Raw genomic sequence first — 6,005 nt, 5'->3', positions numbered from 1 at the left:
AACTGATTTGGCCCGATGGCTTAATGTGAATCGTTTCGTTGTTCCTCGGATGTGGTGACAGTGTATAAGAGACCGAAACTGTATCCGAAAGACCAGCACAGGGACATCCAGGCGTGACTTCAGAAGGGAAGACCGATATTTGGCTGTAAGGGCACGACGGTACCTCCTTAGTACTGCATGGTAACTGGCATCAGACCTCGCAGCATCCACTAGACGTGTTGTACCGAGGCAAACGATGAGCAGAACAGCCAACGGCCTTGCCGCAGTGGTAACAGCGGGTCCCGTCAGATCACCGAAGTTAAGCGCTGTCGGACTGGGCTAGCACTTGGATGGGTGACCATCCGGTCTGCCGAGCGCTGTTGGCAAGCGGGGTGCACTCAGCCCTTGTCAGGCAAACTGGGGAGCTACTTGATTGAGAAGCAGCGACTCCGGTCTCGGAAACTGACATACGGCCGGAAGAGCGGTGTGCTGACCACATGCCCCTCTGTATCCGCATCCAGTGACGCCTGTGGCCTGAGGATGACGCGGTGGCCGGTCGGTTCCAGTGGGCCTATCCAAGGTCTGTTCAGGAGGAGCTTTTAGTTTTAGGTGAGCAGAAGGCTTCGGCAGAATGGCCTTTTTTTTGCGGAAACCTGCTGTATACCTCTGACGCGTCCTCACATTTAAAAGATTCCGCTCATTCTTTGTTAATTGTATCTGAGTTAGATTCGCGACCTCTCATAAAATGTATGCAACTTTTTACGCCCAGTTTCCTTATCAATATTAAAATTTACACCTACGTGAAAAAGCTTCTTCTGAAGTCTGTTTAGATTTAATTCTCGTTTCCTGTCAATTCTATTTTCAGTCTCTCCGAATACGTACGTGAACTGTAGTGGAGAAATAAAATGTTCTCTAGAATCAAGTGAAGATTAGAAGCTTCTCTATTTAACTCATCCTTCGTTTCATATGCTTCTCGAATTTGAGTTTCAACCCATAATTCACTTTTACGTTTCACTATTTGTGCTACGTTTCTTACACAGGCTACTAAGATTGGCACTAAGCCAACAGGAAGTAGAAAAGGAACTAACTATTTTAAAACAAGTGGTCGTAGCGAACGGGTATACGTGTAAGGAGGTGATGAATATTTATAATACGATAAAAAAAGGCAAATGAAACAAACAGAAGGAAGTCAAGTCGCAGTTAAGAAGAACAAAAAAAAAAAAAATATGTGGCTCTCACTTACAATGGAAGAATTACAAAAAATGGTTCAAGTGGCTCTGAGCACTATGGGACTTAACTTCTGATGACATCAGTCCCCTAGAACTTAGAACTACTTGAACCTAACTAACCTAAGGACATCACACACATCCATGCCCGAGGCAGGATTCGAACCTGCGACCGTAGAGGTCACGCGGTTCCAGACTGTAGCGTCTAGAAGCGCTCGGCCATCTCGGCCGGCGAGAAATTACACATAAAATTGAAAGATGCGTTCGTAAATCCGACGTTAAAATAGGGTTCCGAACAAAAAACACCCTAAAATTGAAGCTCCGACACAAAATATGTAATAGCACGAATAAATTTCAGGATTCAGTTGTATATAAGATCAAATGTGATGACTGCTGTAAACAATAGATAGGGCAGACAATTAGGAACTACGAAAACAGATTTAGGGAGCTCACTTAGACTACTCTCAAAACAGCGCTTGCATACGGCTGTCTTAAAGCATTCAGTCACGAACAATGAAGAAAACTTAAACATCCTACATAGAGCTCATAAGGGATGTTTTCTTAACATTTTGGAAGAAGTTGAAATATACACCCACAAAAAGAAAGATCCGGATTTAATCCTTAACGAGCAAAGCGAGTTCAATCATAACGCCTATTTTAGTATTTATGACGACTTACTGAGATGATCACTGTTGCGTATAGAAGTCCAGGCCGAAGGATGAGAGATGGTGCGCGGTGAAACAGCTGGAAGATGCGTGCAGCGCCTGACGGCGTTGACGGGGCCCTCCTGCACGGCCCTCTTACTTACGGCAATAAACCTCAGACGGTTGAACGGCTCGCGGCACAACACCGAAATAGCGGGAACCAGGGAAGCAGGCCATGGACGAAAACAAGTCTACACCAGCGCCATGGATATAGAAATCGCCCTTTCTTTTCGATCGTTCAAAAATGATAATTTTATTGTCTATTTTAATTTTGACAAGTACAGGTTTTAACCTTGACAAGTACGGATTTTAATTAAGGACTTTTAGAAATAAAAGTAAATTAGAAAAACCTATTTAATACAGTATGTGCATACGTAATGTAACAAATCTAATAGTTTTACAATTAATATAAATGACGTGCATTCTGCCAACCAATTTAATGTGACACAGCATGTGAAGGTTGCTGTGTGTGGACGGGTTACTCCTGCAACCGAAATTGCAGGTACGTTCTGGTACATTTGATGTTGATCGGATAGGATGGAAAAGGTTTGCATTTGTGAAATAGTAAATTAGTACCACTGTCGTTTCAGATGTGAAGATCGTTCTAGAGGAACCGAAACCGGTCATGTGAATAAACATTTTTCCAATCAAGACGGATTCAAGAAATGGTTCAAATGGCTCTGAGCACTATGGGACTTAACATGTTAAGTCATCAGTCCCCTAGAACTTAGAACTACTGAAACCTAACTAACCTAAGGACATCACACAACACCCAGCCATCACGAGGCAGAGAAAATCCCTGACCTTGCCGGGAATCGAACCCGGGAATCCGGGCGTGGGAAACGACCACAAGATGCGGGCGAAGACGGATTATAAGTGATATTGTATAGCCTTTGACTAAACAAAACCTAACTGAACTGAACTGAAAATGGTCTCAATACAATATGCATTTTATATTAAATGAGCAAATGAAGTAAAACAATTATCTGGTCTTAATCAAAATTTCAACTTACCTCGTATATTGACATTATTGCAGATTTCTCGGAGGCACAATATCAAACAGCAGGCAGGCAACGGCTAAGCTAGATTTGTATTTGTAAATAAAATTTCCAATCGTTGCGTACCAAATGAGGTATTGCGTAATGATAAATAGTGGGGTGGGGAGAGTAATTGTTCCTATCAAATGATAGTCCAAGACGACGATTTTAGAATGAAGTATGTATTCAGAAAGAGGGAGAGGAAAACTTTGCGTGACCTTCACACACAACACACGTCTGACCAACACTATGTTCAACAAAGTGAAGATTGATTTAAAGAGGGTACAATGTTAGTAGAGAATTTCTGTATAAATGAAGCACCTTAATCAATTAATATGTTAATTCGTGACTTAGGGAAGTAGGGTGGTCAGGTAGCTTTCGCTACACGGGGAGTTACGTAATCTCGAAAGAGGAAGGGGTACTCATCGGTGAACACTTGATGAGTACGGATCGTAACTCTTAAGGAGGTTTCAGGTGATCGGAAGCAGGTTGAGTTAGGACTTCGTTACGTTTAACTGGTGAAATACTTAAGAACTTCAGCTTAACTGAAGCGTGTGAAGCCAGTTATTTTTTAAAATGATTTTTAATCTTATATTTTGTGTAAATTGCTTTTGTCTTTGTGGGTCGATTTTGTGCCGCGTGTTTGAGAATCAAAGACCCTTCTGGTCCACCACGGCACCGCAATAGGCTTTATTTTAACAGTTTGCTTGTTTAATGAGCTACCATTTCTGCAAGAATATCTGTTCTTTCGTGCGCTTTCTACAAAGGAGCACAACAGTTTGATTCGGAATGCACCGCGTGCTCTAGTTCGGCAGTCTGCAAGCAGCAGACGCAGTTAGTGTGTTAAATAATTATCGCACAGCCTCTTGTATTGGTTAAACTTCTGTCCAGAATAGTGCATGCGTAGAATCGTAATGCAAATGTCACTGAGATACACTCCTGGAATGGAAAAAAGAACACATTGACACCGGTGTGTCAGACCCACCATACTTGCTCCGGACACTGCGAGAGGGCTGTACAAGCAATGATCACACGCACGGCACAGCGGACACACCAGGAACCGCGGTGTTGGCCGTCGAATGGCGCTAGCTGCGCAGCATTTGTGCACCGCCGCCGTCAGTGTCAGCCAGTTTGCCGTGGCATACGGAGCTCCATCGCAGTCTTTAACACTGGTAGCATGCCACGACAGCGTGGACGTGAACCGTATGTGCAGTTGACGGACTTTGAGCGAGGGCGTATAGTGGGCATGCGGAAGGCCGGGTGGACGTACCGCCGAATTGCGTGAGGTCTCCACAGTACATCGATGTTGTCGCCAGTGGTCAGCGGAAGGTGCACGTGCCCGTCGACCTGGGACCGGACCGCAGCGACGCACGGATGCACGCCAAGACCGTAGGATCCTACGCAGTGCCGTAGGGGACCGCACCGCCACTTCCCAGCAAATTAGGGACACTGTTGCTCCTGGGGTATCGGCGAGGACCATTCGCAACCGTCTCCATGAAGCTGGGCTACGGTCCCGCACACCGTTACGCCGTCTTCCGCTCACGCCCCAACATCGTGCAGCCCGCCTCCAGTGGTGTCGCGACAGGCGTGAATGGAGGGACGAATGGAGACGTGTCGTCTTCAGCGATGAGAGTCGCTTCTGCCTTGGTGCCAATGATGGTCGTATGCGTGTTTGGCGCCGTGCAGGTGAGCGCCACAATCAGGACTGCATACGACCGAGGCACACAGGGCCAACACCCGGCATCATGGTGTGGGGAGCGATCTCCTACACTGGCCGTACACCTCTGGTGATCGTCGAGGGGACACTGAATAGTGCACGGTACATCCAAACCGTCATCGAACCCATCGTTCTACCATTCCTAGACCGGCAAGGGAACTTGCTGTTCCAACAGGACAATGCACGTCCGCATGTATCCCGTGCCACCCAACGTGCTCTAGAAGGTGTAAGTCAACTACCCTGGCCAGCAAGATCTCCGGATCTGTCCCCCATTGAGCATGTTTGGGACTGGATGAAGTGTCGTCTCACGCGGTCTGCACGTCCAGCACGAACGCTGGTCCAACTGAGGCGCCAGGTGGAAATGGCATGGCAAGCCGTTCCACAGGACTACATCCAGCACCTCTACGATCGTCTCCATTGGAGAATAGCAGCCTGCATTGCTGCGAAAGGTGGGTATACACTGTACTAGTGCCGACATTGTGCATGCTCTGTTGCCTGTGTGTATGTGCCTGTGGTTCTGTCAGTGTGATCATGTGATGTATGTGACCCCAGGAATGTGTCAATAAAGTTTCCCCTTCCTGGGACAATGAATTCACGGTGTTCTTATTTCAATTTGCAGGAGTGTATTTCTAAGGTATTAATGCAAACGAGATGATAGTGTAATAGTCTCCCACTCCCGTCTTGTGTGTTTCTTTTTGTTGTCGTTAAATTGTGCTGTGTTTCATTCTCACGTAATTCTTACAGACCCAGCCGACTGCACCGCGCAGAGATAACTTCCTTGGTCCGCAGCAACCGACCGACTGCCGTCAGAAAACAGACAACATCTAAAATAGTAGTCAGTGGAAAACAGCTACACACACAACCTGACAATCACTTGCATGAAGACGTGAACGATACGCAACAGTGACTAAGCGGACCTCACTGCTGCTCCAACCCGACCGCACCAGTGGCGCGTTGCAACTTCCCGACTGTGAGGTCCGGACTGCGCTCCAGACGCGTTCCAACTGACTGGCAGACGCGAACTCGGGACGGGAACTCGCCTACGACAGACAACGACCGGGAAGCAGTAGCAGTCGAGCAAAGACACGGCGAGAGGGGACATGGCGATACGCGGTCAGGCAAAGCAGCAACTCAGTGACAGCAGTAATTTGAATTAACGTAGTGAGGTGGAAGTACGTCGAAAACATGATGAAAAGTACATGGTTTCGGGAACATGAACCACGCACGGCTCAATACTCCCTCAATGAACAACCTGTCATCTCTGTTTTCTATGAAATGGTCTTGTTCTTCAGGCTTTTGCGTTCTTCCCACGCGGTGTATACACCAGGTAAATGCGCTAGGT

At 46.7% G+C, this 6,005-nt stretch overlaps 1 pseudogene; it reads left to right on the top strand.

The window, feature by feature from the left end:
• The first annotated feature begins 247 nt into the window (after positions 1-247).
• Positions 248-365, top strand: LOC126292525 (5S ribosomal RNA; annotated as a pseudogene).
• The last annotated feature ends 5,640 nt before the right edge of the window (positions 366-6,005 follow it).

Source organism: Schistocerca gregaria, chromosome 9, assembly GCF_023897955.1.
Source record: "Schistocerca gregaria isolate iqSchGreg1 chromosome 9, iqSchGreg1.2, whole genome shotgun sequence".
NCBI lineage: Eukaryota > Metazoa > Arthropoda > Insecta > Orthoptera > Acrididae > Schistocerca > Schistocerca gregaria.
This window is presented reverse-complemented; position numbering and strand designations above follow the sequence as displayed.